Below are 12,588 nucleotides of genomic sequence, written 5' to 3' on the forward strand. Positions count from 1 at the left end.
GTAAAATTTACTCGCGATTGCAGCAAAACAACAAGAGACTTGTTGCATGCATTTCATTGCATTGCAATTTGCAACTCTAAAAATTGTTGTGTTGTCAGGGCCGTCGTTGCAGGGGGAGTGCCCCTCCCATGACAACGACCTTTGCACACACACTTCAGGCATTGAAGAAGAAATGGTTTTAATTTTAGTTTCATTAACTAGGTGGCTAGTAAAAATATTACTTTTCATGGTCTTTCCACTTTTCCACTTAAAATTTATCGGCGATTAATTATCGGCGATAATCAAATATTGCCTTTGGCAATAACGATAACTGAAAAAATAATTAAGCGATAACGATAAGCGATAAAAATTTATCGCCGATAATGCCCATCACTGACCATACATCATGTATTGTCAGCTCACTTAAAGACGATTATGATCCTTCCTTGTACTTCCTGTAGTTTCCTCCATAATTAATAGGCCACACACTTCCGAATAGATGTTGCATTGTTGCCTCGAATGTTTTTGCTTGTGTGGCTTCACTATTATTGACATTTACAGCCAGGGGTCCACGACAATCACTTCTCGAGTCAGTTATTTTGTGTCTGAGTGTTAATGGATTAACTTTCAACTTAACGATGGCTGATCATGTTGCCTGGCTGATCATGATTAGCCATCATGATGGCTAATCGTGATTCACGATGGCTGATCATGATTAGCCATCTTACCGATGGCTAATCATGTTGCGTTGAAGAACAGCGCAATTTGCATCCATTGCTTGCGCGCATTTTTTTTGTTGAAGCATCGACTTGCATCGCAATGATGCTTGTATAATGTAGGCTATACACAAACACAGTGACAATGAATAATGGATTACCTTGCATTCTAAAGGAACTTTACATAACAAAACGGAAATTCGTTATATTTTATTATGATGTCATTCAACACACGCACACCTGGTTGTCGCAATGAAATTTTGTGCTGTTTTGACGTCCGGTCGTAAACATGCAACAGATGGCTGCCTAGTGCTGCTAGTTTTAGAAATCTTATGCTTCTTATTGTAGTTTATAAAGACTGTGCCTTTGAACATTCGCAACATAAATATTTGTTTCCGTTATCTTCTAGTTGAGTTGAAGCTATTGAGAGCGGGACATTTTTTGTGTTAATTTCATTAACATGTTTAGTTGTTTACGTAGTTGCAGTGCAATGACTGCAGTAGCCTATACTATAGTATATAATGTACATGTGTGACCCGATCTGTTACTTGCAGCCACATATTTGCACAAGGAAATTCTACTATAGGTTAATTTCACTTTAAACGTTGCATCAACATATAAGCTTTTGTCATGATATATTTTGGTGTACACGATTATAAAAAGTGTTATAGATTATTAGAGCAGAGATTAGTTCACTTTAGTAACCCCCTCAGTGAAGTCGGAGAAAACACCAACAAACTGGATACGGGTAAAAATATAAACCCGTTGCTTTCAGGCTCAAAAAATAGTTGAAGGAATTTGGTTTCTTTGAGAGTGGCGTGCTGCCCAGACAGCAAATCCGTCGTTTTTTTTTTAAATTGAGTCAACGTCTGCAGACGTAATTTGCAGGTCTCTGTAGCAGATAAGTTTTATTAACCAATCAGAAGGCAAGGTTTAAATCAGCTGATTGCAGTCATGTGACTCATGCACGTTAAACAGTAAATTGAGTGAGCGTTGCGACGTCGACAGCGTAATCTAGCCTTTGAGGGTTCGGGAAGTAGTTATGTCGATGACGTGGTTTGATTCCCACCCCAGCCATTCAGGGGCTCCGAGAAGGGGGGAAATCGGGCAACTTTCCCCCCTAGCATAACACTTTAAAGGAAAAATGAGTAGCTTTTACTTTTCTACTACTAAAATAAAAATTGTACCAACTTTATAAAAAATATAAAGAAATGAAACCAGTGCTCTTTCTCCGATTATAGGTAGGCCTACAGTAGGCTACTGTCAGGGATATCTAAAGAAGGGAATAGAAAGTTCGCAACGATTGCCTTGTTCTCATGGCAATACCAGCGTGGTAGTTCGTAGCGCGTTAAACATGCGGTTCTTCTTAAAATTGCAGAAAGTTTTGTAGTGCAGCTGGCACAGTCAGCTATAGAAGACATTATTAAATGCTACGTAGAGCATCTTAAAAGAATAGGCGTAGGGGAGATGCAGGACCTATTATACAGTGCTGTATTTTCTTTACTTCAAAATAAATGTTTTCGGTTTTTATGGTTTTGAATCGAGATTTTAGTCCAACTAAGTTGTATGAAGTTTCGTGTGATAAAAGCTTTCGGTTCAAGAGAAACATAGGATTTTCCATTTTGGGGTCAAAATGTAAATTTTTGGAAGTTCAGCAATAAGGCAATAAATTTTGTTATTAAAGCTCTTTGCAAAAGTTTGCATTTATTTACGGTTGTGTGGTGATTAAGCTAGGTTGTCACAAAATTTCAGAGTGATTGCTTGTGTAGATACTTTTGTATTAACTAAGAAATAAAAATGATTCCTCGAAGGACCTATTATACAGTAACGTCCAGGACCTATTATACAATGAGTTAAGGCACTTGAAGAATTAACTTTTGTATGTTTTAAAATTAAGCCTTACTTTTCTAGCAACATTATATTACACGTAAGCTCCAAAAGTCATTTCAACAAAAATAGTGAATTTTGGCCGTGGTGGAAAAGAGTTTAACACCCCCTTTATGAAGACGCCTCTCCCCCAATTAAGAGCTATTGATGTAATGCTAATCGATCTTACTTTGGCAATTAAAGTGTTTATAAACACTAAGTATTATTATTTCACATTTGTATGTGCTTGTTTTTGATATGAAAGTGAAAAAACATGTTTTGTTTTTCAATGTTCGCTTGTGTATAATAGGTCCTGCCCCTGCAGGACCTATTATACAACTCTTCAAAAAAGTTTGTATAAGCTCTAACTTCACAAAATTAAATTCGATTATCAAGATATTTATACAGTCAATAACCATTGACCTTGGCCGTATTCTGTAAAAAACTTGTCTAATTTTGATGTGAGCTGAAGAAATGAGAGCAAAAAAGAAAAAAATGTATAATAGGTCCTGCATCTCCCCTAGCCTACTTGTTTTGCTTAGAAAGACAGTTGAAAAGTTCCAGTAGGCTAAGCTGTTTTTTTAACATGCCTTTGCATTAGGCCTGATGTAAAGCAAATATAGGCCGGTAGTTGAATTAACAAGTAGCCTAACCATGAGCATGCAGTGAATATCCAGGCCTGATGCTAATAGCGCAATGCAGGTTATCATAAGATTTATTAACCTACTATCGGCGCTAATTGTCATTTTACGATAAACAGAAGCCCTTCTATTGTGATTTGTCAAAAGTAATAAAAGCCTTCGTAAGTTATCCCCTTCTTAGATATCTCTGAGTAGGCCTACTGTACATAAATGTGAAATATTTTCACTTACCCTATTGTAGTCTAAATAACTTAATTGTTTCTAGTAGGGTCAAAATAGGAAATATAAACTTATGGGCTGACCCGAAAAAAATTGCAAGAAAACGTTTTATTGGTTTTTCCTTTGGCTTAACCTCAATAGAACAACATACGAAAAGTTTTCCAAGATTTGAGCATCACAAAGTCTGAAAAATGACGTCATAAAAAGTGGCCTATTGCAGGTAAAAAATCTCTCTGGACTGTCAATTGTGAACCAACATAGCTGTTTATCCATAATTTGTTGACAACAATGAATTCATAAAATAAGTGTCTAGTGTTGTTATTTTTCCATTATAATAGAATATAGATAGATTTTGCTTGTGTACAATTAATATTATGACGTCATTATTATGTCATGATGCCTGTAAGAGATAGCCGCCTCTAAGCAAGCAGTTTCACTGAGCGATTGTTACTATAGAGTGGACTAAAAAAATTTTTTTTTTTTAAAATCCCCCTCCAAAAACCTGGCAAATGGCCTAAAACTGGTTTGGGGGTGTTGCCCGCTAAACTGGTCGAGCCCGGGGCCGATAAAGGTCACGGAAAGGTCAAATTTCATAAAATCGCCGTAACTTTTTAACCAATTATGATAGAAAGGTGAAACTGGTCTTAAAAGATGCAGAAGGACAAAGTTTTTATCTGTTGTAAGAGTAAAGTCTTATCTATCTTCTTCAGAAATAGAAATATTTCCAAAAAACTGCTTTTTAGAGGTTTGAGACACTAAAATATGGAACAAAACTTGTAGTTTAGTGAAGTTGAACAAGACAGGTAGCTACACTGTGCAAACGTGAATTTATAGTACTTTCGTCCTTGTAATGAAACTCATAACTATAATACCAGAGGTGCTAAGAAAGATATACTTTTTAAACCAAGAATGCATACAAAGCTTGGTCAACGCTCAATTAAATTTCTTGGAACAAACACTTGGAACAAATTACCGGAACAGCTAAGAAAAATTCAAACAATTAGTATGTTTTCTAAAAAATTAAAACTGCACTTAATGTCTGGGTATAAATTAAGTAACTGATATAGTGCCATCAAACTGTTTTTACTTATTCTCACCGTATCTCGCTAATTACTGTATATTCGCTTTTTCCTTACCAGTATCCTATGCTGTGTGGTATGTATAGCCTATGCCATTTTGTATTTCTGCATCGCTTCTTGTATTCCTGTTTTATATTGTACTGTTAAATTTCGTGTGTGTATTGTTTTTTATTTTGTAATGTATACAATATATATTTGCGTTCAACTCCGACACCGTTCCATGTCAAATAAGCTATGACACCACACGGGTGTGGCAGACTTGATGACCAGTTCGGTCCTTCTGCCACTCCCATCATCGTCAGCAAACATTAAAACAACCTAGTTCACATTGTAATCTTGTATTGTTTTTTCCACATGTGCTGTTGATGCAAATAAAAGAACTTCTATATAATGCTATAGAAGATTAGCTATTAAGGAATGATCAACACAATGTACAGTAGGCGTGAACATCCAGGTCAATCATCTGTTCTCTTCCTACCAATGATCGATATGTACCCCGGCGACAAAACATGTATTTTAGCCACACTTGACTTCACCTGTAAACTCGTAACAAGGCACAACATTCCACCTGTTATAACTTTTGATCAGCCATTATTTTGGAAGGCTTCTGAAATTGTTAATGAAATTAAAGACTCATCAAGTCCTCTAAAATAAATTGTCTTATTACTTGGTAGTTTCCATACACTCATGAATCTGTTGGGTACCATCGGGACATTGATGGAGGGAAGTGCACTGAAGGAAGTCCTAAGGCACATGCAGCTAATAAGGCCCGCTAATTTTCAAACCTCAATATTTTTCTAAATACTGCATAGTTTTGAACGAAACTTGGAATGAGGATACTTTGGGTCTATCTAAACAACATATCTATTAAACAAGTTTCTAAATGAAAGGGATTGTAAAATATTAAAAAAATAAAAAAAATTTCAAGTGGGCCTTATTAGATGCACGTGTTGTGAATAAGGCCCGGTTTGAATTAGCACAAAAAGTGATGGAAAAGGTGTATTTTCACAATAACAACACCACAAAACAAATTCTAATCGGCAACACAGGCACATAACTAATAATTAAATACACAGAGACAACTATTCCCTCCCCCGCCCCATGCTCCATTTTTAAAAAAGCGACATGGTGTTTTTAGATATGGTAGGGATACTGAAGTATTTTGGTTCTGAAATTATGATATTTCCATTGCAATAACAAATTGTATTAATGGTGTAACAAGAATTGTTTAGGTCACTCAAGTCTTTAACCCCCACTTTCTTAACCAGGGGTGCACAACGTTACCCCAGGGGCCAATGGGCCTCATTATCAAAATTAGCCTAGTCTGATCATCATTATCAGTCTTGCTTTAATAAGAAAAAAAGTTCGAATTTATTGGTTTTACTGCATCAGCATGCCCATATCTTTCACATAAAATGCAAAAAAAACGAAAGTCAAAGCGGTTTGTTAACTGCAGAACAGTCTAAAATATGTGAAAATTAATAAAACCACTCAATTTCAGCCCCCCCAAACTTCAACTTTCCGTAACTCAAAAAGTTCTCAACTTTAGGTTGTGAAACTTTACCAGTTAGTCTCAATTCACCATAGCACCAATCAGAGCTTCCAATTTTGTTTAAAAGATTTGTAACAACGGAGATCCAGGGGGTGGGCCTTATTACTGGCCGGGCCTTATTAGCTGCAGGTGCCTTAGAAACAATCTATGGCAAGAATGCTGTGGTACACATGATGAAGAGAAAGGCTGTGCAGCGTGTGCTTTGAGGACATCTCCTAGTAGACCATAGTGTCTCACCAACCAAATTGTCTCAGAGATTATTGAATGTGACCCAGAGTTTGAGATTTGCCTGCTTGAACTTGAGCAATTATACAAACTGAGGAAGGTATAATAGATGTCGCCACATTATCCAGATTTGCGTGCACGGATATGCTTGCTTGTTCGGTTTCTGCAAAGAAATGTCTGAAATTTCAAAAGCTAGCAATCTGTGGTTGAACTATCAGGGGATGTTGGAAATTGTCCGAGAACTTATCGAGGCCGATCGCACTGGATCATGGGAAATGCATCTCCATACCATATCCGACGCTCTGCCAATATTTGCTGCCGCGGGTCAGCTTACCTATATCTCGAAACGATTACTGTCTTAGAGATTGAACACCTTGATGTGTTTCAGATGTTCATGCAAGGATACCATGTCATTCGGCAAAGTGACAAATTGTGGGCTGGACTAGGTTGCGACTTGGTGATCGAACAGACGCTAATGAGATTATTACACCTTTATGTCGCCTAGAGTGCACATATGAATATTGTATAGTTCCGATTAGCGTAATTTATTTAAGTTGACTTATTCGGGGTTTGAGTTTTTATTCAAATTGTTCGTGAGTTCTGATTGTTGCTCTGGCTAAACTTTTCTGGACAAGACCACAACACATATTATAATTTAAGTTACATTGATTATAAATATTTTAATACATAGAAATAGCCTGACACAAAGTAGTTAGGACCAGCCATATAAACATGTGCCGATGCTTGCCGCGCATCTGAGTTGGTCAAGATGAAAATCCAACTAAATCCCAACTGAACTCTGGTAAGCAAACACCTGCTTATATGTCTGGTCTAGCCAATGAAATAATTGGTCACAGCGGTAAACCATAATTTCTTCGTGGGAAAATTGTAACTTAAAGTTCCCGGATCCTTTCGTCTGCATATAATGACCGAAGAAACACACACTTGAACTTCTTTTCAAACAGTGTATTCCAGTAAAATTAGCCCGAGGCTATCGAAAATAGGTGTAACGCCTACACCTCTAAAAAAAAACTGTCACTACAATACAGATTAATTGGATAAAAGACGGAACTTTTGTCCAGCTAGCAAGCACTAAGCCAACAGTTAAATGTGCGGCCAACTTTCAAACAATCATTTTACGAATGACCAGAATAGATATCAATATCTCAAATTCACGTAGAAAGTAACTGTGACGCAATAAATGAAAGACAATTATGAAGTCATTCCAACAGGTGTTTAAGCTGATGTAATATTTCCTGTTTAAACAGGCCCAAACAAGTCCTAACAAGTTTGACACAAGTCTATGAACGATGGTGCAATTTTGGCACATTTTCTAGCAACTTCCATGACGTAATATTCAGTAGACTTGAACGGTTTTATATGACGTTTGATTTGTACAGAGATTGGCCGTAACAATAATCAAATAGGGCCACACATGCGTTTTGTTGACAAATGAAATAATTGCAAGTACTGTACGAAAATTTATAAAATTCATCACTCTGCACTTAAGTAGCCTAATTTAATCTGACGCAGGTGTGACATCCTTCGAGTGATTTATGAGTGAGTCCGATATCTTTACAAAAGTTCCGACATATAAAGAATGACCTAAAAATTCACACACAATATCCTTAATTGCGGAACTCCGATAGGTGATCTGAGGATAAAACAATAATTATTTGTGCAGTCTTTTGGCCACGCTTCGCACGCATTTCCAATTCATCAATAGGCTCTTGTTTTTAGGACATTAGGCTACTACTTGGTTAAGAAACACTAAAATACTTTGATATAATGAATCACGTAGGTTTTAATATTTGCCAAACAACAATCCATCAAATTGTGATGTGGCTGATAATATGGGATTGTTACCAGATCACTGAAAAGTACTGGGGGGCTTACACGAGGCAGTAGAATGATGGAACATCAGCGGACCATCTGGACGATGTCGTCTCCTGTATCATCTGCCTACTGTGCTATGCAAGAGTTTGGTGATATGAGATATACAAGCAGTGAACAGCCAAAGAGGAAACTTCAGCAAGAATTTCAAGGGACACAGTAGAACGGACTAAACTGGCTACTACACTCGAACTCTATAGCCCATTTAAAGATGAGATCACACTGCGCAATATCATTACTGGGATGAACGCTGGCGCTGACGTGAATGTACACAACCTTTTTGCTGTTGGTATGGAAATTGTTGCCAAAATGGATGGCCAGTTGATATTTTCGTATTCACATAGACGGAACACAAAGGTGAACCCATTGGCATCAGTGAAGGCAATCAAGGTTGCAGATGAGCGATTGATAGAACCATCACTCCTGTTTCAGAGGTTTATGGTTGCGTCGCAGTCTGGAGACCTAAGCTTGGATGAAGTGATGCAGTACGAACTCTGCCCATATTCACCATCTTTGTTTGAAGCTCAAAATCTATTACACAAGCCAGACAAACCTGTCCTGCTGGAAGCAATACGGAACTATGCCGCTTCTGTGGAAAGTGCTGTTCTTCGGACTGCATCAAAGACAGAGCACTACGTCCTAGATAGGGGTCCTCTCTTACATCGACTGAAATGGACAGAAGGATGCACATATAGTTCAATTGTGGATGATTACGTATCTTTCACAACTGGGTTGTATGGTAAAGCAACTGTCGTTTGCGATGGATATGGAGGGCCCAGTACAAAGGATAACGCACACCAAAGACGGAAGACATCTGCTGCTAGAAAGTCAATGAGACCGAATCTACCAAATTTGTTGGGTGAAGCAAGACTTCCTGTCAAGTGATACCAACAAGCAGTCACTCGTTGATAGCCTATGATATCAACTCGACTAAAATAGTGTGACTGTTATGTTGTGAAAGCAGAAGGGGATGCAGATGTAGACATAGTAGGAGCAACGGTGGATTTATCTAAACAGAGAAACACCACGCTCATTGGAGAGGATACAGATCTCCTCATTCTGCTTCTCTACTATGGTGATGTAGGCTGTAAAGATCTGCACTTCCGATCAGACAATGGGAAGCCAACTATCCACAACATCAGAGTTCTGAAAGATTTACTTTGGAATTTGGTCTGCACTGATTTGTTGTTTGTTCATGCATTTACAGAATGTGATACATCTTCCAGAATCTTTGGTGTTGGAAAAAAATCAGTGTTTCAAAAAGTAATCAAGGGAGACTCTGTATTGCGACCATGCTCAAATATTTTTTGTGCACCACAATCTGAACAAGGTGTAGAAAGTGCTGAATGTAAGGCTTTAGTATCACTATTTAATGGGACAACATCTGACTCTGACCCACTCCAACCACCCCAACGCAATCCCATGGCATGCAAATTGTCTCTGATAGAGACTTATTGCGCTGTCTCTATAGAAAGCCTGGTATTATGTCATTTTATTCCAAATTATTACGTGATGGCTATCTTTGCAAAAAAGTTGTGACATCAAGCACATTTGTTACGCCTGAGCAGTTGCCGCCGACAGAATATGCATTGAAGTACCATTCATTACGCTGCCACTTGCAAGAGATGGCATGGATGGGCCTAAGTACTCAAATGGACGCTGAAAAATGGGGTTGGAAAATTCAAGGGGATAAGCTATTACCAGTGATGACGGACAAAAACCCTGCTCCTGACGTTCTACTAAAAATGGTTCACTGTAATTGTTCAACTGAGTGCAATACACTCAGGTGCAGTTGTAAGAAGTATGGACTTGAGTGTACAAGGGCATGTGATCCTTGCCAGGATGGCAACTGTGCAAACATTAACAATGCACCCATTCTAGAAGATACTGATGACTGATTTATAACTCACTCCTGATAAGACAGTTTCGTGAATTCTGGTATATCAAAGTCTTCTTTGAACGTATTTAGTGATGGAAAAGTGTGAATAAACAACATATGAATGAAGACAATGGCATATTGATGTCATCGGAGATGAGGCAAACTGATTAAGGTTTCTGTAAGTCAATCTTTCGCCCACGTATTTTTTTACTATATCTCCAAATACTTTAAAATTGTAAATATTCGTGTAGCCTAAATAGGTGAAAACGTCATGATGATGTAATAGATGACGTCAAAAGTGAACGTTAGAGTACTGTGTTAACCAGGGGTTCCCAACCTGGGGGCCATGAGCCTATTTCAAGGGGGCCTTGGAAACATTTGAAAAATAATAATTTTTTTAATTTATTATCTCTAAGTCCACTCCAACACTATATACAGGGCCGGATTTAGCTGATGGGGGGCCTGGGGCACTTTTAGATCGGGGGGCCCCCCTGCAAAAAAATTTTTCGCGCCTACGGCGCGAAAAACCGCCTCTGCGTCTACAGTAGCATCAATCCACCACTGCACATCATTTTGCAGAAACTTCAAAGGCTGAAAGGAAGAAAAAATAACACATAACACAACATTTTTTCCACGTAGGGGGGCTCTTCTAAAGTCGGGGGGCCCGGGGCACCTGCCCCCTCTGCCCCCCCCTAAATCCGGGCCTGACTATATAACAAAAAAAATAAATTAAAATTTCATAAAAATACTAGTACATTTTGCCCAAATCTGTGGGTTTTCAACAAGGATATTCAATATGACATGCGGCTTGCTCTTTCCACCACCAAACCAGAAATTAAGACAATGTCACAGCAAAAACAAGCTCAACCATCACGTTAACTGCATATGTAATAACTAATTAATGTATTATCATGTTTATTGTGTGTTGTATTTATATCGTTTTATCATTTTAAGTACCGGTTGCTGTATAAACAAGTTTTTTAATTAAAATGACGTTTCTTAATTTTTTCAAAAGGTTGATAAAAATAGGGGGGCCATTGATTTTTTAAAATTTTCAAAGGGGGCCACGGTGTAAAAAAAGGTTGGGAACCCCTGGTGTTAACTGTTAAAATTACTGGGATAATGCAGTTTATAGTTAAATTTGCCATTTTTATTGGTTAAGAATCAGTGTTTTTTTGGATTTGGTACCTATATACGAGTCTTTCGGTAAAATGGCAGCCATCTTGAATTACGTAATATTTAGACCCTTTGTGACGCTCGAATTTTGGAAAACTTTTGATATGTTGTTCTATGTTGTTCTAGGGTCAGCATATTGACCCTACTATTCTAACAATTAGTGGAGAACGTGGTTCTAGCACACTAAAACTTGTGAAAAACTGTTTGCTCTTTACCATGGCTCAAAACCGATTGAGCAGCTATTGTAGCGACAACATGCATATTGCATAGAGTGGAAATACATATATTTTACGTGTAAAGGTGGTTTTATTGAGATTTGTTTCGGTTGTCTAATGAAATTCAATCTGTCTGATGGATATTCTAACTAATCTGACTATCCAACTCCACTATTTCCACTCAATTGTTACTCGAATTAGGCTATATTTTTTAGCTATCAGAAGGAGTTTGTATAATATTGTAGGTCTAAGTTATATAACTTAATGAATTTAAACATGACAGAATAACGAAGCAATGAGAGGTTAGAAATTATCACATTTTACAGTCATCCAAATTGTATACGTTCTAATTTTTATTCTCTCTCGTGTCGCTGTTCGTCTCTCTTTTCAAAGGGCAAGTGTGAACAGTTTTATTTTATTTTACTTTTTATTTTTTTTATTTAGTAGGCCTACAGCTGCTGCAGCGCTGCTCATATGGAAAAATACAAAATCTTTAGGAAATGACGTAGGCTATGGGTTAAAATAGTTCACTTGTTAGGAAGGAAAACGTGTTTGGCATTGTAGCCTATTGGTTGCTAGTAGGGCCGGCTCGCTAGTGTGGGCTGCGGTGCTGCAGCACATCCACAAACGTTTTCACGAAAAGTTTCCCAAATATCTTAGCGTTTCTTGCGCCCAAAATGTAATTTATGTTCTCTGTTCACAGAATTACTGACTGTTATAAGTGTAAATAATAGTTGGAAACTTTAAGAAAATATTTTGCACAAAGCTGCAATAAAAGAAACACTCGATTGTGACGTCGAAGAGCCGCGAGTTTTCTTGAATTGTCAAAACAAACGAATAGCAAAAGGTTGTGCTGCTGTTCAGGCAGCTGGCAGCACCATTTGAGCACAATGCTATCCCAGGTGGAACGGTTGTTAGGGAAATTTGATGTTATAATAATAGCTTGAAAAAGCTTTAACCCTATATTAGGGACGGTACATTACGGGACGCGCAACTCCGTTGTTCCTTCAACATTAGAAGGGTCAATTGCCAATTTGACATTTTTTTTACGCTTTACTGCTGGCTTGTTTTCAACTAAAAACCTTAAATTACTTTAAAACCAACTTCACTCTTCTTATATAACCCATAAAAAGTAAAATATTTTGTAA

This window comes from Aplidium turbinatum, chromosome 12, assembly GCF_918807975.1.
Source record: "Aplidium turbinatum chromosome 12, kaAplTurb1.1, whole genome shotgun sequence".
In the NCBI taxonomy this organism is placed as follows: Eukaryota; Metazoa; Chordata; class Ascidiacea; order Aplousobranchia; family Polyclinidae; genus Aplidium; species Aplidium turbinatum.